This window comes from Taudactylus pleione, unplaced genomic scaffold, assembly GCF_031769625.1.
Source record: "Taudactylus pleione unplaced genomic scaffold, aTauple2 ptg000551l, whole genome shotgun sequence".
Taxonomy (NCBI): Eukaryota; Metazoa; Chordata; class Amphibia; order Anura; family Myobatrachidae; genus Taudactylus; species Taudactylus pleione.
The window spans coordinates 1,779,592-1,802,786 of record NW_028284953.1 but is presented as its reverse complement, the minus strand read 5'-3'; the positions used below and the strand labels follow the sequence as shown (position 1 = coordinate 1,802,786).

The 23,195-nt window shown below is 35.7% G+C and overlaps 9 non-coding genes across 9 annotated transcripts; all 9 read right to left on the bottom strand.

Annotated features, from left to right (window-relative positions):
• Positions 1–2,813: 2,813 nt before the first annotated feature.
• TRNAR-ACG (transfer RNA arginine (anticodon ACG)) lies at positions 2,814–2,886 on the bottom strand. Its single transcript has one exon. It is a non-coding gene; the product is annotated as a tRNA-Arg (tRNA).
• A 1,003-nt stretch (positions 2,887–3,889) lies between these two features.
• On the bottom strand, positions 3,890–3,961 carry TRNAH-GUG (transfer RNA histidin (anticodon GUG)). Its single transcript has one exon. It is a non-coding gene; the product is annotated as a tRNA-His (tRNA).
• Positions 3,962–9,172: 5,211 nt separating this feature from the next.
• Positions 9,173–9,245, bottom strand: TRNAC-ACA (transfer RNA cysteine (anticodon ACA)). Its single transcript has one exon. It is a non-coding gene; the product is annotated as a tRNA-Cys (tRNA).
• Positions 9,246–9,752: 507 nt separating this feature from the next.
• TRNAR-ACG (transfer RNA arginine (anticodon ACG)) lies at positions 9,753–9,825 on the bottom strand. Its single transcript has one exon. It is a non-coding gene; the product is annotated as a tRNA-Arg (tRNA).
• A 428-nt stretch (positions 9,826–10,253) lies between these two features.
• TRNAH-GUG (transfer RNA histidin (anticodon GUG)) lies at positions 10,254–10,325 on the bottom strand. Its single transcript has one exon. It is a non-coding gene; the product is annotated as a tRNA-His (tRNA).
• A 4,619-nt stretch (positions 10,326–14,944) lies between these two features.
• On the bottom strand, positions 14,945–15,017 carry TRNAR-ACG (transfer RNA arginine (anticodon ACG)). Its single transcript has one exon. It is a non-coding gene; the product is annotated as a tRNA-Arg (tRNA).
• Positions 15,018–15,523: 506 nt separating this feature from the next.
• Positions 15,524–15,596, bottom strand: TRNAR-ACG (transfer RNA arginine (anticodon ACG)). Its single transcript has one exon. It is a non-coding gene; the product is annotated as a tRNA-Arg (tRNA).
• A 3,974-nt stretch (positions 15,597–19,570) lies between these two features.
• Positions 19,571–19,643, bottom strand: TRNAR-ACG (transfer RNA arginine (anticodon ACG)). Its single transcript has one exon. It is a non-coding gene; the product is annotated as a tRNA-Arg (tRNA).
• A 2,241-nt stretch (positions 19,644–21,884) lies between these two features.
• TRNAR-ACG (transfer RNA arginine (anticodon ACG)) lies at positions 21,885–21,957 on the bottom strand. Its single transcript has one exon. It is a non-coding gene; the product is annotated as a tRNA-Arg (tRNA).
• Between the last annotated feature and the right edge of the window lie 1,238 nt (positions 21,958–23,195).

Sequence of the window (23,195 nt, the reverse complement as noted above, 5' to 3'; positions counted from 1 at the left end):
TTGTAGTAATTGAAGTGTCTTTCCTGTTTTTGAGCCTGTTTTCAGAATTTTATGGTTATTGAAGTATATACAGAATCACATTTTGGTAATTGACTGTACACTATCTGCAGGGATTGTTTCCCAAAAACGTTTTAGGTAAAATAATCCTTGTGACTGCTAAAAGATCTTTAAAAAATGAGGATGAACTAACTCAGACAGAGCCCAAACATTCTTCTTTCCTGAATTCCAGAATTTATGTCAAATTCCCAGTCCTTTAGTACAATAATTCACAATTAAATTATTCAAAGCATGTTAAGATAGCTTTATAATAAGCATTAAACACAAATAGTGCAAGCACCTTCAAAGAATCTGCTTACTTTCTGAAATTTTCTTAAGATTCAGTATTGTGAAAAAATGGATGATTGTGAAACAAAATCAAAATGCTGTGACCCGTTTTCGAACCGGGGTTGCTGCGGCCACAACGCAGAGTACTAACTACTATACGATCACGTCAATTTAAGCAAGCCAGGTAGGAGTCGAACCTATAAACTTAAGATCCGTAGTCAGACACGTTATCCATTGCGCTACTGGCCCAGGTGCCCTGTAGTAATTGAAGTGTCTTTCCTGTTTTTGAGCCAGTTTTGGAGTTTTATGGTTATTGAAGTATATACAGAATCACATTTTGGAAATTGACTGTACACTATCTGCAGGGATTGTTTCCCAAAAACGTTTTAGGTAAAATAATCCTTGTGACTGCTAAAAGATCTTTAAAAAATGTGATGAACTTACTCAGACAGAGCCCAAACATTCTTCTTTCCTAAATTCCAGAATTTATGTCAAATTCCCAGTCCTTTAGTACAATAATTCACAATTAAATTATTCAAAGCATGTTAAGATAGCTTTATAATAAGCATTAAACACAAATAGTGCAAGCACCTTCAAAGAATCTGCTTACTTTCTGAAATTTTCTTAAGATTCAGTATTGTGAAAAAATGGATGATTGTGAAACAAAATCAAAATGCTGTGACCCGTTTTCGAACCGGGGTTGCTGCGGCCACAACGCAGAGTACTAACTACTATACGATCACGTCAATTTAAGGAAGCCAGGTAGGAGTCAAACCTATAAACTTAAGATCCGTAGTCAGACACGTTATCCATTGCGCTACTGGCCCAGGTGCCCTGTAGTAATTGAAGTGTCTTTCCTGTTTTTGAGCCAGTTTTGGAGTTTTATGGTTATTGAAGTATATACAGAATCACATTTTGGAAATTGACTGTACACTATCTGCAGGGATTGTTTCCCAAAAACGTTTTAGGTAAAATAATCCTTGTGACTGCTAAAAGATCTTTAAAAAATGTGATGAACTTACTCAGACAGAGCCCAAACATTCTTCTTTCCTAAATTCCAGAATTTATGTCAAATTCCCAGTCCTTTAGTACAATAATTCACAATTAAATTATTCAAAGCATGTTAAGATAGCTTTATAATAAGCATTAAACACAAATAGTGCAAGCACCTTCAAAGAATCTGCTTACTTTCTGAAATTTTCTTAAGATTCAGTATTGTGAAAAAATGGATGATTGTGAAACAAAATCAAAATGCCGTGACCCAGATTCGAACCGGGGTTGCTGCGGCCACAACGCAGAGTACTAACCACTATACGATCACGGCAATTTAAGCGAGCCAGGTAGGAGTTGAACCTACAATCTACAGATCTATAGTCAGACACGTTATCCATTGCCCACTGTGTCGGGGGTCTTGTAGTAATTGAAGTGTCTTTCCTGTTTTTGAGCCTGTTTTCAGAATTTTATGGTTATTGAAGTATATACAGAATCACATTTTGGTAATTGACTGTACACTATCTGCAGGGATTGTTTCCCAAAAACGTTTTAGGTAAAATAATCCTTGTGACTGCTAAAAGATCTTTAAAAAATGAGGATGAACTAACTCAGACAGAGCCCAAACATTCTTCTTTCCTGAATTCCAGAATTTATGTCAAATTCCCAGTCCTTTAGTACAATAATTCACAATTAAATTATTCAAAGCATGTTAAGATAGCTTTATAATAAGCATTAAACACAAATAGTGCAAGCACCTTCAAAGAATCTGCTTACTTTCTGAAATTTTCTTAAGATTCAGTATTGTGAAAAAATGGATGATTGTGAAACAAAATCAAAATGCTGTGACCCGTTTTCGAACCGGGGTTGCTGCGGCCACAACGCAGAGTACTAACTACTATACGATCACGTCAATTTAAGCAAGCCAGGTAGGAGTCGAACCTATAAACTTAAGATCCGTAGTCAGACACGTTATCCATTGCGCTACTGGCCCAGGTGCCCTGTAGTAATTGAAGTGTCTTTCCTGTTTTTGAGCCAGTTTTGGAGTTTTATGGTTATTGAAGTATATACAGAATCACATTTTGGAAATTGACTGTACACTATCTGCAGGGATTGTTTCCCAAAAACGTTTTAGGTAAAATAATCCTTGTGACTGCTAAAAGATCTTTAAAAAATGTGATGAACTTACTCAGACAGAGCCCAAACATTCTTCTTTCCTAAATTCCAGAATTTATGTCAAATTCCCAGTCCTTTAGTACAATAATTCACAATTAAATTATTCAAAGCATGTTAAGATAGCTTTATAATAAGCATTAAACACAAATAGTGCAAGCACCTTCAAAGAATCTGCTTACTTTCTGAAATTTTCTTAAGATTCAGTATTGTGAAAAAATGGATGATTGTGAAACAAAATCAAAATGCTGTGACCCGTTTTCGAAATGGGGTTGCTGCGGCCACAACGCAGAGTACTAACTGCTATACAATCATGGTAATTTAAGCGAGCCAGGTAGGAGTCGAACCTACAATCTTCTGATCCGTAGTCAGACGCGTTATCCATTGTGCCACTGGCCCACATGTTTTGTAGTAATTGAAGCGTCTTTCCTGTTTTTGTGCCTTTTTTCAGAGTTTTATGGTTATTGAAGTATATACAGAATCACATTTTGGAAATTGACTGTACACTATCTGCAGGGATTGCTTCCCAAAAACGTTTTAGGTAAAATAATCCTTGTGACTGCTAAAAGATCTTTAAAAAATGTGATGAACTTACTCAGACAGAGCCCAAACATTCTTCTATCCTGAATTCCAGAATTTATGTCAAATTCCCAGTCCTTTAGTACAATAATTCACAATTAAATTATTCAAAGCATGTTAAGATAGCTTTATAATAAGCATTAAACACAAATAGTGCAAGCACCTTCAAAGAATCTGCTTACTTTCTGAAATTTTCTTAAGATTCAGTATTGTGAAAAAATGGATGATTGTGAAACAAAATCAAAATGCTGTGAACCGTTTTCAAAATGGGGTTGCTGCAGCCACAACGCAGAGTACTAACTACTATACAATGACGGCAATTTAAGCGAGCCAAGTAGGAGTCGAACCTACAATCTTCTGATCTATAGTCAGACGCGTTATCCATTGCCCACTGTCCCAGGTGTCTTGTAGCAATTGAAGAGTCTTTCCTGTTTTTGAGCCTGTTTTAAAGTTTTATGGTTATTGAAGTATATACAGAATCACATTTTGGAAATTGACTGTACACTATCTGCAGGGATTGTTTCCCAAAAATGTTTTAGGTACAATAATCCTTGTGACTGCTAAAAGATCTTTAAAAAATGAGATGAACTTACTCTGACAGAGCCCAAACATTCTTCTTTCCTGAATTCTAGAATTTATGTCAAATTCCCAGTACTTTAGTACAATAATTCACAATTAAATTATTCAAAGCATGTTAAGATAGCTTTATAATAAGCATTAAACACAAATAGTGCAAGCACCTTCAAAGAATCTGCTTACTTTCTGAAATTTTCTTAAGATTCAGTATTGTGAAAAAATGGATGATTGAGAAACAAAATCAAAATGCCGTGACCCAGATTCGAACTGGGGTTGCTGCGGCCACAACGCAGAGTACTAACCACTATACGATCACGGCAATTTAAGCGAGCAAGGTAGGAGTCGAACCTACAATCTACAGATCCATAGTCAGACACGTTATCCATTGCCCACTGTGCCGGGGGTCTTGTAGTAATTGAAGTGTCTTTCCTGTTTTTGAGCCTGTTTTCAGAATTTTATGGTTATTGAAGTAAATACAGAATCACATTTTGGTAATTGACTGTACACTATCTGCAGGGATTGTTTCCCAAAAACGTTTTAGGTAAAATAATCCTTGTGACTGCTAAAAGATCTTTAAAAAATGAGGATGAACTAACTCAGACAGAGCCCAAACATTCTTCTTTCCTGAATTCCAGAATTTATGTCAAATTCCCAGTCCTTTAGTACAATAATTCACAATTAAATTATTCAAAGCATGTTAAGATAGCTTTATAATAAGCATTAAACACAAATAGTGCAAGCACCTTCAAAGAATCTGCTTACTTTCTTAAATTTTCTTAAGATTCAGTATTGTGAATAAATGGATGATTGTGAAACAAAATCAAAATGCTGTGACCCGTTTTCGAACCGGGGTTGCTGCGGCCACAACGCAGAGTACTAACCACTATACGATCACGTCAATTTAAGCAAGCCAGGTAGGAGTCAAACCTACAAACTTATGATCCGTAGTCAGACACGTTATCCATTGCGCCACTGGCCCAGGTGCCCTGTAGTAATTGAAGTGTCTTTCCTGTTTTTGAGCCAGTTTTGGAGTTTTATGGTTATTGAAGTATATACAGAATCACATTTTGGAAATTGACTGTACACTATCTGCAGGGATTGTTTCCCAAAAACGTTTTAGGTAAAATAATCCTTGTGACTGCTAAAAGATCTTTAAAAAATGTGATGAACTTACTCAGACAGAGCCCAAACATTCTTCTTTCCTAAATTCCAGAATTTATGTCAAATTCCCAGTCCTTTAGTACAATAATTCACAATTAAATTATTCAAAGCATGTTAAGATAGCTTTATAATAAGCATTAAACACAAATAGTGCAAGCACCTTCAAAGAATCTGCTTACTTTCTGAAATTTTCTTAAGATTCAGTATTGTGAAAAAATGGATGATTGTGAAACAAAATCAAAATGCTGTAACCCGTTTTCGAAATGGGGTTGCTGCAGCCACAACGCAGAGTACTAACTACTATACAATCATGGTAATTTAAGCGAGCCATGTAGGAGTCGAACCTACAATCTTCTGATCCGTAGTCAGATGCCTTATCCATTGTGCCACTGGCCCACATGTTTTGTAGTAATTGAAGCGTCTTTCCTGTTTTTGAGCCTTTTTTCAGAGTTTTATGGTTATTGAAGTATATACAGAATCACATTTTGGAAATTGACTGTACACTATCTGCAGGGATTGCTTCCCAAAAACGTTTTAGGTAAAATAATCCTTGTGACTGCTAAAAGATCTTTAAAAAATGTGATGAACTTACTCAGACAGAGCCCAAACATTCTACTTTCCTGAATTCCAGAATTTATGTCAAATTCCCAGTCCTTTAGTACAATAATTCACAATTAAATTATTCAAAGCATGTTAAGATAGCTTTATAATAAGCATTAAACACAAATAGTGCAAGCACCTTCAAAGAATCTGCTTACTTTCTGAAATTTTCTTAAGATTCAGTATTGTGAAAAAATGGATGATTGTGAAACAAAATCAAAATGCTGTGAACCGTTTTCAAAATGGGGTTGCTGCAGCCACAACGCAGAGTACTAACTACTATACAATCACGGCAATTTAAGCGAGCCAAGTAGGAGTCGAACCTACAATCTTCTGATCTATAGTCAGACGCGTTATCCATTGCCCACTGTCCCAGGTGTCTTGTAGCAATTGAAGAGTCTTTCCTGTTTTTGAGCCTGTTTTAAAGTTTTATGGTTATTGAAGTATATTCAGAATCACATTTTGGAAATTGACTGTACACTATCTGCAGGGATTGTTTCCCAAAAATGTTTTAGGTACAATAATCCTTGTGACTGCTAAAAGATCTTTAAAAAATGTAATGAACTTACTCAGACAGAGCCCAAACATTCTTCTTTCCTGAATTCTAGAATTTATGTCAAATTCCCAGTACTTTAGTACAATAATTCACAATTAAATTATTCAAAGCATGTTAAGATAGCTTTATAATAAGCATTAAACACAAATAGTGCAAGCACCTTCAAAGAATCTGCTTACTTTCTGAAATTTTCTTAAGATTCAGTATTGTGAAAAAATGGATGATTGAGAAACAAAATCAAAATGCCGTGACCCGGATTCAAACCGGGGTTGCTGCGGCCACAATGCAGAGTACTAACCACTGTACGATGACGGCAATTTTAGTGAGCCAGGTAGGAGTAGAACCTACAATCTACAGATCCATAGTCAGACACGTTAGCCATTGCCCACTGTCCCAGGTGTCTTGTAGTAATTGAAGTGTCTTTCCTGTTTTTGAGCCTGTTTTCAGAATTTTATGGTTATTGAAGTATATACAGAATCACATTTTGGAAATTGACTGTACACTATCTGCAGGGATTGTTTCCCAAAAACGTTTTAGGTAAAATAATCCTTGTGACTGCTATAAGAGATTTAAAAAATGTGATGAACTTACTCTGACAGAGCCCAAACATTCTTCTTTTCTGAATTCTAGAATTTATGTCAAATTCCAAGTACTTTAGTACAATAATTCACAATTAAATTATTCAAAGCATGTTAAGATAGCTTTATAATAAGCATTAAACACAAATAGTGCAAGCACCTTCAAAGAATCTGCTTACTTTCTGAAATTTTCTTAAGATTCAGTATTGTGAAAAAATGGATGATTGAGAAACAAAATCAAAATGCCGTGACCCAGATTCGAACCGGGGTTGCTGCGGCCACAACGCAGAGTACTAACCACTATACGATCACGGCAATTTAAGCGAGCCAGGTAGGAGTTGAACCTACAATCTACAGATCTATAGTCAGACACGTTATCCATTGCCCACTGTGTCGGGGGTCTTGTAGTAATTGAAGTGTCTTTCCTGTTTTTGAGCCTGTTTTCAGAATTTTATGGTTATTGAAGTATATACAGAATCACATTTTGGTAATTGACTGTACACTATCTGCAGGGATTGTTTCCCAAAAACGTTTTAGGTAAAATAATCCTTGTGACTGCTAAAAGATCTTTAAAAAATGAGGATGAACTAACTCAGACAGAGCCCAAACATTCTTCTTTCCTGAATTCCAGAATTTATGTCAAATTCCCAGTCCTTTAGTACAATAATTCACAATTAAATTATTCAAAGCATGTTAAGATAGCTTTATAATAAGCATTAAACACAAATAGTGCAAGCACCTTCAAAGAATCTGCTTACTTTCTGAAATTTTCTTAAGATTCAGTATTGTGAAAAAATGGATGATTGTGAAACAAAATCAAAATGCTGTGACCCGTTTTCGAACCGGGGTTGCTGCGGCCACAACGCAGAGTACTAACTACTATACGATCACGTCAATTTAAGCGAGCCAGGTAGGAGTCGAACCTATAAACTTATGATCCGTAGTCAGACACGTTATCCATTGCGCTACTGGCCCAGGTGCCCTGTAGTAATTGAAGTGTCTTTCCTGTTTTTGAGCCAGTTTTGGAGTTTTATGGTTATTGAAGTATATACAGAATCACATTTTGGAAATTGACTGTACACTATCTGCAGGGATTGTTTCCCAAAAACGTTTTAGGTAAAATAATCCTTGTGACTGCTAAAAGATCTTTAAAAAATGTGATGAACTTACTCAGACAGAGCCCAAACATTCTTCTTTCCTGAATTCCAGAATTTATGTCAAATTCCCAGTCCTTTAGTACAATAATTCACAATTAAATTATTCAAAGCATGTTAAGATAGCTTTATAATAAGCATTAAACACAAATAGTGCAAGCACCTTCAAAGAATCTGCTTACTTTCTTAAATTTTCTTAAGATTCAGTATTGTGAAAAAATGGATGATTGTGAAACAAAATCAAAATGCTGTGACCCGTTTTCGAAATGGGGTTGCTGCAGCCACAACGCAGAGTACTAACTACTATACAATCACGGCAATTTAAGCGAGCCAGGTAGGAGTCGAACCTACAATCTTCTGATCTATAGTCAGACGCATTATCCATTGACCACTGTCCAAGGTGTCTTGTAGCAATTGAAGAGTCTTTCCTGTTTTTGAGCCTGTTTTGAAGTTTTATGGTTATTGAAGTATATACAGAATCACATTTTGTAAATTGACTGTACACTATCTGCAGGGATTGTTTCCCAAAAATGTTTTAGGTAAAATAATCCTTGTGACTGCTAAAAGATCTTTAAAAAATGTGATGAACTTACTCTGACAGAGCCCAAACATTCTTCTTTCCTGAATTCTAGAATTTATGTCAAATTCCCAGTACTTTAGTACAATAATTCACAATTAAATTATTCAAAGCATGTTAAGATAGCTTTATAATAAGCATTAAACACAAATAGTGCAAGCACCTTCAAAGAATCTGCTTACTTTCTGAAATTTTCTTAAGATTCAGTATTGTGAAAAAATGGATGATTGTGAAACAAAATCAAAATGCTGTGACCCGTTTTCGAAATGGGGTTGCTGCGGCAACAACGCAGAGTACTAACCACTATACAATCACGGCAATTTAAGCGAGCCAGGTAGGAGTCGAACCTACAAACTTATGATCCATAGTCAGACTCATTATCCATTGCGCCACTGGCCCAGGTGCCCTGTAGTAATTGAAGTTTCTTTCCTGTTTTTGAGCCTGTTTTAAAGTTTTATGGTTATTGAAGAATATACAGAATCACATTTTGGAAATTGACTGTACACTATCTGCAGGGATTGATTCCCAAAAACGTTTTAGGTACAATAATCCTTGTGACTGCTAAAAGATCTTTCAAAAATGTAATGAACTTACTCAGACAGAGCACAAACATTCTTCTTTCCTGAATTCCAGAATTTATGTCAAATTCCCAATCCTTTAGTAAAATAATTCACAATGAAATTATTCAAAGCATGTTAAGATAGCTTTATAATAAGCATTAAACACAAATAGTGCAAGCACCTTCAAAGAATCTGCTTACTTTCTGAAATTTTCTTAAGATTCAGTATTGTGAAAAAATGGATGATTGAGAAACAAAATCAAAATGTCATGACCTGTTTCTGAACCGGGGTTGCTGCGGCCACAGCGCAGAGTACTTACCACTATGCGATCAAGGCAATATAAGCGAGCCAGGTAGGAGTCGAACCTACAATCTTCTGATCTGTAGTCAGACACGTTATCCATTGCGCCACTGGCACACGTGTTTTGTAGTAATTGAAGTGTCTTTCCTGTTTTTGAGCCTATTTTCAGAGTTTTATGGTTATTGAAGTATATACAGAATCACATTTTGGAAATTGACTGTAGACTATCTGCAGGGATTGTTTCCCAAAAAAGTTTTAGGTAAAATAATAATTGTGACTGCTAAAAGATATTTCAAAAATGTGATGAACTTACTCAGAAGGAAGCCCAAACATTCTTCTTTCCTGAATTCTAGAATTTATGTCAAATTCCCAGTACTTTAGTACAATAATTCACAATTTAATTATTCAAAGCATGTTAAGATAGCTTTATAATAAGCATTAAACACAAATAGTGCAAGCACCTTCAAAGAATCTGCTTACTTTCTGAAATTTTCTTAAGATTCAGTATTGTGAAAAAAAGGATGATTGAGAAACAAAATAAAAATGCCGTGACCCGGATTCAAACCGGGGTTGCTGCGGCCACAACGCAGAGTACTAACCACCATACGATCATGGCAATATAAGCAAGCCAGGTAGGAGTCGAACCTACAATCTTCTGATCCGTAGTCAGACGCGTTATCCATTGCGCCACTGACCCATGTGTTTTGTAGTAATTGAAGTGTCTTTCCTGTTTTTGAGCCTATTTTCTGAGTTTTATGGTTATTGAAGTATATACAGAATCACATTTTGGAAATTGACTGTAGACTATCTGCAGGGATTGTTTCCCAAAAACGTTTTAGGTAAAATAATAATTGTGACTGCTAAAAGATATTTCAAAAATGTGATGAACTTACTCAGAAGGAAGCCCAAACTTTCTTCTTTCCTGAATTCTAGAATTTATGTCAAATTCCCAATACTTTAGTACAATAATTCACAATTAAATTATTCAAAGCATGTTAAGATAGCTATATAATAAGCATTAAACACAAATAGTGCAAGCACCTTCAACGAATCTGCTTACTTTCTGAAATTTTCTTAAGATTCAGTATTGTGAAAAAATGGATGATTGTGAAAACAAAATCAAAATGCCGTGACCCGGATTCGAACCGGGGTTGCTGCGGCCACAACGCAGAGTACTAACCACTATACGATCACGGCAATTTAAGCGAGCCAGGTAGGAGTCGAACCTACAATCTACAGATCCATAGTCAGACACGTTATCCATTGCCCACTGTCCCGGGTGTCTTGTAGCAATTGAAGTGTCTTTCCTGTTTTTGAGCCTGTTTTCAGAATTTTATGGTTATTGAAGTATATACAGAATCACATTTTGGTAATTGACTGTACACTATCTGCAGGGATTGTTTCCCAAAAACGTTTTAGGTAAAATAATCCTTGTGACTGCTAAAAGATCTTTAAAAAATGTGATGAACTTACTCAGACAGAGCCCAAACATTCTTCTTTCCTGAATTCCAGAATTTATGTCAAATTCCCAGTCCTTTAGTACAATAATTCACAATTAAATTATTCAAAGCATGTTAAGATAGCTTTATAATAAGCATTAAACATAAATAGTGCAAGCACCTTCAAAGAATCTGCTTACTTTCTGAAATTTTCTTAAGATTCAGTATTGTGAAAAAATGGATGATTGTGAAACAAAATCAAAATGCTGTGACCCATTTTCGAAATGGGGTTGCTGCAGGCACAACGCAGAGTACTAACTACTATACAATCACGGCAATTTAAGCGAGCCAGGTAGGAGTCGAACCTACAATCTTCTGATCCGTAGTCAGACGCATTATCCATTGCACCACTGGCCCACGTGTTTTGTAGTAATTGAAGTGTCTTTCCTGTTTTTGAGCCTTTTTTCAGAGTTTTATGGTTATTGAAGTATATACAGAATCACATTTTGGAAATTGACTGTACACTATCTGCAGGGATTGCTTCCCAAAAACGTTTTAGGTAAAATAATCCTTGTGACTGCTAAAAGATCATTAAAAAATGTGATGAACTTACTCAGACAGAGCCCAAACATTCTTCTTTCCTGAATTCCAGAATTTATGTCAAATTCCCAGTCCTTTAGTACAATAATTCACAATTAAATTATTCAAAGCATGTTAAGATAGCTTTATAATAAGCATTAAACACAAATAGTGCAAGCACCTTCAAAGAATCTGCTTACTTTCTGAAATTTTCTTAAGATTCAGTATTGTGAAAAAATGGATGATTGTGTAACAAAATCAAAATGCTGTGATCCGTTTTCGAAATGGGATTGCTGCAGCCACAACACAGAGTACTAACTACTATACAATCACGGCAATTTAAGCGAGCCAGGTAGGAGTCGAACCTACAATCTTCTGATCTATAGTCAGACGTGTTATCTATTGCCCACTGTCCCAGGTGTCTTGTAGCAATTGAAGAGTCTTTCCTGTTTTTGAGCCTGTTTTAAAGTTTTATTGGTTTTGAAGTATATACAGAATCACATTTTGGAAATTGACTGTACACTATCTGCAGGGATTGTTTCCCAAAAACGTTTTAGGTACAATAATCCTTGTGACTGCTAAAAGATCTTTAAAAAATGTAATGAACTTACTCAGACAGAGCCCAAACATTCTTCTTTCCTGAAATCTAGAATTTATGTCAAATTCCTAGTCCTTTAGTAAAATAATTCATAATTAAATTATTCAAAGCATGTTAAGATAGCTTTATAATAAGCATTAAACTCAAATAGTGCAAGCACCTTCAAAGAATGTGCTTACTTTCTGAAATTTTCTTAAGATTCAGTATTGTGAAAAAAAGGATGATTGAGAAACAAAATCAAAATGCCGTGACCCGGATTCGAACTGGGGTTGCTGCGGCCACAACGCAGAGTACTAACCTCTATACGATCATGACAATTTAAGTGAGCTAGGTAGGAGTCGAACCTACAATCTTCTGATCTATAGTCAGACGTGTTATCCATTGCCCACTGTCCCAGGTGTCTTGTAGCAATTGAAGAGTCTTTCCTGTTTTTGAGCCTGTTTTAAAGTTTTATGGTTATTGAAGTATATACAGAATCACATTTTGGAAATTGACTGTACACTATCTGCAGGGATTGTTTCCCAAAAATGTTTTAGGTACAATAATCCTTGTGACTGCTGAAAGATCTTTCAAAAATGTAATGAACTTACTCAGACAGAGCCCAAACATTCTTCTTTCCTGAATAATAGAATTTATGTCAAATTCCTAGTCCTTTAGTAAAATTATTCACAATTAAATTATTCAAAGCATGTTAAGATAGCTTTATAATAAGCATTAAACACAAATAGTGCAAGCACCTTCAAAGAATCTGCTTACTTTCTGAAATTTTCTTAAGATTCAGTATTGTGAAAAAATGGATGATTGAGAAACAAAATCAAAATGCCGTGACCCGGAGTTGCTGCGGCCACAACGCAGAGTACTAACCACTATATGATCACGGCAATTTAAGTGAGCCAGGTAGGAATAGAACCTACAATCTACAGATCCATAGTCAGTCACGTTATCCATTGCCAACTGTCCCGTGTGTCTTATAGTAATTGAAGTGTCTTTCCTGTTTTTGAGCCTGTTTTCTGAATTTTAGTGTTATTGAAGTATATACAGAATCACATTTTGGAAATTGACTGTACACTATCTGCAGGGATTGTTTCCCAAAAACGTTTTAGGTAAAATAATCCTTGTGACTGCTAAATGATCTTTAAAAAATGTGATGAACTTACTCTGACAGAGCCCAAACATTCTTCTTTCCTGAAATCTAGAATTTATGTCAAATTCCTAGTCCTTTAGTAAAATAATTCATAATTAAATTATTCAAAGCATGTTAAGATAGCTTTATAATAAGCATTAAACTCAAATAGTGCAAGCACCTTCAAAGAATGTGCTTACTTTCTGAAATTTTCTTAAGATTCAGTATTGTGAAAAAAAGGATGATTGAGAAACAAAATCAAAATGCCGTGACCCGGATTCGAACCGGGGTTGCTGCGGCCACAACGCAGAGTACTAACCTCTATACGATCATGACAATTTAAGTGAGCTAGGTAGGAGTCGAACCTACAATCTTCTGATCTATAGTCAGACGTGTTATCCATTGCCCACTGTCCCAGGTGTCTTGTAGCAATTGAAGAGTCTTTCCTGTTTTAGAGCCTGTTTTAAAGTTTTATGGTTATTGAAGTATATACAGAATCACATTTTGGAAATTGACTGTACACTATCTGCAGGGATTGTTTCCCAAAAATGTTTTAGGTACAATAATCCTTGTGACTGCTGAAAGATCTTTCAAAAATGTAATGAACTTACTCAGACAGAGCCCAAACATTCTTCTTTCCTGAATAATAGAATTTATGTCAAATTCCTAGTCCTTTAGTAAAATTATTCACAATTAAATTATTCAAAGCATGTTAAGATAGCTTTATAATAAGCATTAAACACAAATAGTGCAAGCACCTTCAAAGAATCTGCTTACTTTCTGAAATTTTCTTAAGATTCAGTATTGTGAAAAAATGGATGATTGAGAAACAAAATCAAAATGCCGTGACCCGGATTCGAACCGGGGTTGCTGCGGCCACAACGCAGAGTACTAACCACTATATGATCACGGCAATTTAAGTGAGCCAGGTAGGAATAGAACCTACAATCTACAGATCCATAGTCAGACACGTTATCCATTGCCCACTGTCCCGTGTGTCTTGTAGTAATTGAAGTGTCTTTCCTGTTTTTGAGCCTGTTTTCAGAATTATAGGGTTATTGAAGTATATACAGAATCACATTTTGGAAATTGACTGTACACTATCTGCAGGGATTGTTTCCCAAAAACGTTTTAGGTAAAATAATCCTTGTGACTGCTAAATGATCTTTAAAAAATGTGATGAACTTACTCTGACAGAGCCCAAACATTCTTCTTTTCTGAATTCTAGAATTTATGTCAATTTCCAAGTACTTTAGTACAATAATTCACATTTAAATTATTCAAAGCATGTTAAGATAGCTTTATAATAAGCATTAAACACAAATAGTGCAAGCACCTTCAAAGAATCTGCTTACTTTCTGAAATTTTCATAAGATTCAGTATTGTGAAAAAATGGATGATTGAGAAACAAAATCAAAATGCCGTGACCCGGATTCGAACCGGGGTTGCAGCGGCCACAACGCAGAGTACTAACCACTATACGATCACGGCAATTTAAGCGAGCCAGGTAGGAGACGAACCTACAATCTACAGATCCATAGTCAGACACGTTATCCATTGCCCACTGTCCCGGGTGTCTTGTAGTAATTGAAGTGTCTTTCCTGTTTTTGAGCCTGTTTTCAGAATTTTATGGTTATTGAAGTATATACAGAATCACATTTTGGTAATTGACTGTACACTATCTGCAGGGACTGTTTCCCAAAAACGTTTTAGGTAAAATAATCCTTGTGACTGCTAAAAGATCTTTAAAAAATGTGATGAACTTACTCAGACAGAGCCCAAACATTCTTCTTTCCTGAATTCCAGAATTTATGTCAAATTCCCAGTCCTTTAGTACAATAATTCACAATTAAATTTTTCAAAGCATGTTAAGATAGCTTTATAATAAGCATTAAACACAAATAGTGCAAGCACCTTCAAAGAATCTGCTTACTTTCTGAAATTTTCTTAAGATTCAGTATTGTGAAAAAATGGATGATTGTGAAACAAAATCAAAATGCTGTGACCCGTTTTCGAACCGGGGTTGCTGCGGCCACAACGCAGAGTACTAACCACTATACGATCACGTCAATTTAAGCGAGCCAGGTAGGAGTCGAACCTACAATCTTCTGATTCGTAGTCAGACGCGTTATCCATTGCGCCACTGGCCCACATGTTTTGTAGTAATTGAAGTGTCTTTCCTGTTTTTGAGCCTTTTTTCAGAGTTTTATGGTTATTGAAGTATATACAGAATCACATTTTGGAAATTGACTGTACACTATCTGCAGGGATTGCTTCCCAAAAACGTTTTAGGTAAAATAATCCTTGTGACTGCTAAAAGATCATTAAAAAATTTGATGAACTTACTCAGACAGAGCCCAAACATTCTTCTTTCCTGAATTCCAGAATTTATGTCAAATTCCCAGTCCTTTAGTACAATAATTCACAATTAAATTATTCAAAGCATGTTAAGATAGCTTTATAATAAGCATTAAACACAAATAGTGCAAGCACCTTCAAAGAATCTGCTTACTTTCTGAAATTTTCTTAAGATTCAGTATTGTGAAAAAATGGATGATTGAGAAACAAAATAAAAATGCCGTGACCCGGATTCGAACCGGGGTTGCTGCAGCCACAACGCAGAGTACTAACCACCATACGATCACGGCAATATAAGCGAGCCAGGTAGGAGTCGAACCTACAATCTTCTGATCCGTAGTCAGACGCGTTACCCATTGTGCCACTGGCCCACGTGTTTTGTAGTAATTGAAGTGTCTTTCCTGTTTTTGAGCCTATTTTCTGAGTTTTATGGTTATTGAAGTATATACAGAATCACATTTTGGTAATTGACTGTACACTATCTGCAGGGATTGTTTCCCAAAAACGTTTTAGGTAAAATAATCCTTGTGACTGCTAAAAGATCTTTAAAAAATGAGGATGAAATAACTCAGACAGAGCCCAAACATTCTTCTTTCCTGAATTCCAGAATTTATGTCAAATTCCCAGTCCTTTAGTACAATAATTCACAATTAAATTATTCAAAGCATGTTAAGATAGCTTTATAATAAGCATTAAACACAAATAGTGCAAGCACCTTCAAAGAATCTGCTTACTTTCTGAAATTTTCTTAAGATTCAGTATTGTGAAAAAATGGATGATTGTGAAACAAAATCAAAATGCTGTGAACCGTTTTCAAAATGGGGTTGCTGCAGCCACAACGCAGAGTACTAACTACTATACAATCACGGCAATTTAAGCGAGCCAAGTAGGAGTCGAACCTACAATCTTCTGATCTATAGTCAGACGCGTTATCCATTGCCCACTGTCCCAGGTGTCTTGTAGCAATTGAAGAGTCTTTCCTGTTTTTGAGCCTGTTTTAAAGTTTTATGGTTATTGAAGTATATACAGAATCACATTTTGGAAATTGACTGTACACTATCTGCAGGGATTGTTTCCCAAAAATGTTTTAGGTACAATAATCCTTGTGACTGCTAAAAGATCTTTAAAAAATGAGATGAACTTACTCTGACAGAGCCCAAACATTCTTCTTTCCTGAATTCTAGAATTTATGTCAAATTCCCAGTACTTTAGTACAATAATTCACAATTAAATTATTCAAAGCATGTTAAGATAGCTTTATAATAAGCATTAAACACAAATAGTGCAAGCACCTTCAAAGAATCTGCTTACTTTCTGAAATTTTCTTAAGATTCAGTATTGTGAAAAAATGGATGATTGAGAAACAAAATCAAAATGCCGTGACCCAGATTCGAACCGGGGTTGCTGCGGCCACAACGCAGAGTACTAACCACTATACGATCACGGCAATTTAAGCGAGCCAGGTAGGAGTCGAACCTACAATCTACAGATCCATAGTCAGACACGTTATCCATTGCCCACTGTGCCGGGGGTCTTGTAGTAATTGAAGTGTCTTTCCTGTTTTTGAGCCTGTTTTCAGAATTTTATGGTTATTGAAGTATATACAGAATCACATTTTGGTAATTGACTGTACACTATCTGCAGGGATTGTTTCCCAAAAACGTTTTAGGTAAAATAATCCTTGTGACTGCTAAAAGATCTTTAAAAAATGAGGATGAACTAACTCAGACAGAGCCCAAACATTCTTCTTTCCTGAATTCCAGAATTTATGTCAAATTCCCAGTCCTTTAGTACAATAATTCACAATTAAATTATTCAAAGCATGTTAAGATAGCTTTATAATAAGCATTAAACACAAATAGTGCAAGCACCTTCAAAGAATCTGCTTACTTTCTTAAATTTTCTTAAGATTCAGTATTGTGAAAAAATGGATGATTGTGAAACAAAATCAAAATGCTGTGACCCATTTTCGAACCGGGGTTGCTGCGGCCACAACGCAGAGTACTAACCACTATACGATCACGTCAATTTAAGCGAGCCAGGTAGGAGTCAAACCTACAAACTTATGATCCGTAGTCAGACACGTTATCCATTGCGCCACTGGCCCAGGTGCCCTGTAGTAATTGAAGTGTCTTTCCTGTTTTTGAGCCAGTTTTGGAGTTTTATGGTTATTGAAGTATATACAGAATCACATTTTGGAAATTGACTGTACACTATCTGCAGGGATTGCTTCCCAAAAACGTTTTAGGTAAAATAATCCTTCTGACTGCTAAAAGATCTTTAAAAAATGTGATGAACTTACTCAGACAGAGCCCAAACATTCTACTTTCCTGAATTCCAGAATTTATGTCAAATTCCCAGTCCTTTAGTACAATAATTCACAATTAAATTATTCAAAGCATGTTAAGATAGCTTTATAATAAGCATTAAACACAAATAGTGCAAGCACCTTCAAAGAATCTGCTTACTTTCTGAAATTTTCTTAAGATTCAGTATTGTGAAAAAATGGATGATTGTGAAACAAAATCAAAATGCTGTGAACCGTTTTCAAAATGGGGTTGCTGCAGCCACAACGCAGAGTACTAACTACTATACAATCACGGCAATTTAAGCGAGCCAGGTAGGAGTCGAACCTACAATCTTCTGATCTATAGTCAGACGCGTTATCCATTGCCCACTGTCCCAGGTGTCTTGTAGCAATTGAAGAGTCTTTCCTGTTTTTGAGCCTGTTTTAAAGTTTTATGGTTATTGAAGTATATTCAGAATCACATTTTGGAAATTGACTGTACACTATCTGCAGGGATTGTTTCCCAAAAATGTTTTAGGTACAATAATCCTTGTGACTGCTAAAAGATCTTTAAAAAATGTAATGAACTTACTCAGACAGAGCCCAAACATTCTTCTTTCCTGAATTCTAGAATTTATGTCAAATTCCCAGTACTTTAGTACAATAATTCACAATTAAATTATTCAAAGCATGTTAAGATAGCTTTATAATAAGCATTAAACACAAATAGTGCAAGCACCTTCAAAGAATCTGCTTACTTTCTGAAATTTTCATAAGATTCAGTATTGTGAAAAAATGGATGATTGAGAAACAAAATCAAAATGCCGTGACCCGGATTCAAACCGGGGTTGCTGCGGCCAGAATGCAGAGTACTAACCACTGTATGATGACGGCAATTTTAGTGAGCCAGGTAGGAGTAGAACCTACAATCTACAGATCCATAGTCAGACACGTTAGCCATTGCCCACTGTCCCGGGTGTCTTGTAGTAATTGAAGTGTCTTTCCTGTTTTTGAGCCTGTTTTCAGAATTTTATATTTATTGAAGTATATACAGAATCACATTTTGGAAATTGACTGTACACTATCTGCAGGGATTGTTTCCCAAAAACGTTTTAGGTAAAATAATCCTTGTGACTGCTATAAGAGATTTAAAAAATGTGATGAACTTACTCTGACAGAGCCCAAACATTCTTATTTTCTGAATTCTAGAATTTATGTCAAATTCCAAGTACTTTAGTACAATAATTCACAATTAAATTATTCAAAGCATGTTAAGATAGCTTTATAATAAGCATTAAACACAAATAGTGCAAGCACCTTCAAAGAATCTGCTTACTTTCTGAAATTTTCTTAAGATTCAGTATTGTGAAAAAATGGATGATTGAGAAACAAAATCAAAATGCCGTGACCCAGATTCGAACCGGGGTTGCTGCGGCCACAACGCAGAGTACTAACCACTATACGATCACGGCAATTTAAGCGAGCCAGGTAGGAGTTGAACCTACAATCTACAGATCCATAGTCAGACACGTTATCCATTGCCCACTGTGTCGGGGGTCTTGTAGTAATTGAAGTGTCTTTCCTGTTTTTGAGCCTGTTTTCAGAATTTTATGGTTATTGAAGTATATACAGAATCACATTTTGGAAATTGACTGTACACTATCTGCAGGGATTGCTTCCTAAAAACGTTTTAGGTAAAATAATCCTTGTGACTGCTAAAAGATCATTAAAAAATTTGATGAACTTACTCAGACAGAGCCCAAACATTCTTCTTTCCTGAATTCCAGAATTTATGTCAAATTCCCAGTCCTTTAGTACAATAATTCACAATTAAATTATTCAAAGCATGTTAAGATAGCTTTATAATAAGCATTAAACACAAATAGTGAAAGCACCTTCAAAGAATCTGCTTACTTTCTGAAATTTTCTTAAGATTCAGTATTGTGAAAAAATGGATGATTGAGAAACAAAATAAAAATGCCGTGACCCGGATTCGAACCGGGGTTGCTGCAGCCACAACGCAGAGTACTAACCACCATATGATCACGGCAATATAAGCGAGCCAGGTAGGAGTCGAACCTACAATCTTCTGATCCGTAGTCAGACGCGTTACCCATTGTGCCACTGGCCCACGTGTTTTGTAGTAATTGAAGTGTCTTTCCTGTTTTTGAGCCTATTTTCTGAGTTATATGGTTATTGAAGTATATACAGAATCACATTTTGGTAATTGACTGTACACTATCTGCAGGGATTGTTTCCCAAAAACGTTTTAGGTAAAATAATCCTTGTGACTGCTAAAAGATCTTTAAAAAATGAGGATGAAATAACTCAGACAGAGCCCAAACATTCTTCTTTCCTGAATTCCAGAATTTATGTCAAATTCCCAGTCCTTTAGTACAATAATTCACAATTAAATTATTCAAAGCATGTTAAGATAGCTTTATAATAAGCATTAAACACAAATAGTGCAAGCACCTTCAAAGAATCTGCTTACTTTCTGAAATTTTCTTAAGATTCAGTATTGTGAAAAAATGGATGATTGTGAAACAAAATCAAAATGCTGTGAACCGTTTTCAAAATGGGGTTGCTGCAGCCACAACGCAGAGTACTAACTACTATACAATCACGGCAATTTAAGCGAGCCAAGTAGGAGTCGAACCTACAATCTTCTGATCTATAGTCAGACGCGTTATCCATTGCCCACTGTCCCAGGTGTCTTGTAGCAATTGAAGAGTCTTTCCTGTTTTTGAGCCTGTTTTAAAGTTTTATGGTTATTGAAGTATATACAGAATCACATTTTGGAAATTGACTGTACACTATCTGCAGGGATTGTTTCCCAAAAATGTTTTAGGTACAATAATCCTTGTGACTGCTAAAAGATCTTTAAAAAATGAGATGAATTTACTCTGACAGAGCCCAAACATTCTTCTTTCCTGAATTCTAGAATTTATGTCAAATTCCCAGTACTTTAGTACAATAATTCACAATTAAATTATTCAAAGCATGTTAAGATAGCTTTATAATAAGCATTAAACACAAATAGTGCAAGCACCTTCAAAGAATCTGCTTACTTTCTGAAATTTTCTTAAGATTCAGTATTGTGAAAAAATGGATGATTGAGAAACAAAATCAAAATGCCGTGACCCAGATTCGAACCGGGGTTGCTGCGGCCACAACGCAGAGTACTAACCACTATACGATCATGGCAATTTAAGCGAGCCAGGTAGGAGTCGAACCTACAATCTACAGATCCATAGTCAGACACGTTATCCATTGCCCACTGTGCCGGGGGTCTTGTAGTAATTGAAGTGTCTTTCCTGTTTTTGAGCCTGTTTTCAGAATTTTATGGTTATTGAAGTATATACAGAATCACATTTTGGTAATTGACTGTACACTATCTGCAGGGATTGTTTCCCAAAAACGTTTTAGGTAAAATAATCCTTGTGACTGCTAAAAGATCTTTAAAAAATGAGGATGAACTAACTCAGACAGAGCCCAAACATTCTTCTTTCCTGAATTCCAGAATTTATGTCAAATTCCCAGTCCTTTAGTACAATAATTCACAATTAAATTATTCAAAGCATGTTAAGATAGCTTTATAATAAGCATTAAACACAAATAGTGCAAGCACCTTCAAAGAATCTGCTTACTTTCTTAAATTTTCTTAAGATTCAGTATTGTGAAAAAATGGATGATTGTGAAACAAAATCAAAATGCTGTGACCCGTTTTCGAACCGGGGTTGCTGCGGCCACAACGCAGAGTACTAACCACTATACGATCACGTCAATTTAAGCGAGCCAGGTAGGAGTCAAACCTACAAACTTATGATCCGTAGTCAGACACGTTATCCATTGCGCCACTGGCCCAGGTGCCCTGTAGTAATTGAAGTGTCTTTCCTGTTTTTGAGCCAGTTTTGGAGTTTTATGGTTATTGAAGTATATACAGAATCACATTTTGGAAATTGACTGTACACTATCTGCAGGGATTGTTTCCCAAAAACGTTTTAGGTAAAATAATCCTTGTGACTGCTAAAAGATCTTTAAAAAATGTGATGAACTTACTCAGACAGAGCCCAAACATTCTTCTTTCCTAAATTCCAGAATTTATGTCAAATTCCCAGTCCTTTAGTACAATAATTCACAATTAAATTATTCAAAGCATGTTAAGATAGCTTTATAATAAGCATTAAACACAAATAGTGCAAGCACCTTCAAAGAATCTGCTTACTTTCTGAAATTTTCTTAAGATTCAGTATTGTGAAAAAATGGATGATTGTGAAACAAAATCAAAATGCTGTGACCCGTTTTCGAAATGGGGTTGCTGCAGCCACAACGCAGAGTACTAACTACTATACAATCATGGTAATTTAAGCGAGCCAGGTAGGAGTCGAACCTACAATCTTCTGATCCGTAGTCAGATGCGTTATCCATTGTGCCACTGGCCCACATGTTTTGTAGTAATTGAAGCGTCTTTCCTGTTTTTCAGCCTTTTTTCAGAGTTTTATGGTTATTGAAGTATATACAGAATCACATTTTGGAAATTGACTGTACACTATCTGCAGGGATTGCTTCCCAAAAACGTTTTAGGTAAAATAATCCTTCTGACTGCTAAAAGATCTTTAAAAAATGTGATGAACTTACTCAGACAGAGCCCAAACATTCTACTTTCCTGAATTCCAGAATTTATGTCAAATTCCCAGTCCTTTAGTACAATAATTCACAATTAAATTCTTCAAAGCATGTTAAGATAGCTTTATAATAAGCATTAAACACAAATAGTGCAAGCACCTTCAAAGAATCTGCTTACTTTCTGAAATTTTCTTAAGATTCAGTATTGTGAAAAAATGGATGATTGTGAAACAAAATCAAAATGCTGTGAACCGTTTTCAAAATGGGGTTGCTGCAGCCACAACGCAGAGTACTAACTACTATACAATCACGGCAATTTAAGCGAGCCAGGTAGGAGTCGAACCTACAATCTTCTGATCTATAGTCAGACGCGTTATCCATTGCCCACTGTCCCAGGTGTCTTGTAGCAATTGAAGAGTCTTTCCTGTTTTTGAGCTTGTTTTAAAGTTTTATGGTTATTGAAGTATATTCAGAATCACATTTTGGAAATTGACTGTACACTATCTGCAGGGATTGTTTCCCAAAAATGTTTTAGGTACAATAATCCTTGTGACTGCTAAAAGATCTTTAAAAAATGTAATGAACTTATTCAGACAGAGCCCAAACATTCTTCTTTCCTGAATTCTAGAATTTATGTCAAATTCCCAGTACTTTAGTACAATAATTCACAATTAAATTATTCAAAGCATGTTAAGATAGCTTTATAATAAGCATTAAACACAAATAGTGCAAGCACCTTCAAAGAATCTGCTTACTTTCTGAAATTTTCATAAGATTCAGTATTGTGAAAAAATGGATGATTGAGAAACAAAATCAAAATGCCGTGACCCGGATTCAAACCGGGGTTGCTGCGGCCACAATGCAGAGTACTAACCACTGTACGATGACGGCAATTTTAGTGAGCCAGGTAGGAGTAGAACCTACAATCTACAGATCCATAGTCAGACACGTTAGCCATTGCCCACTGTCCCGGGTGTCTTGTAGTAATTGAAGTGTCTTTCCTGTTTTTGAGCCTGTTTTCAGAATTTTATGGTTATTGAAGTATATACAGAAT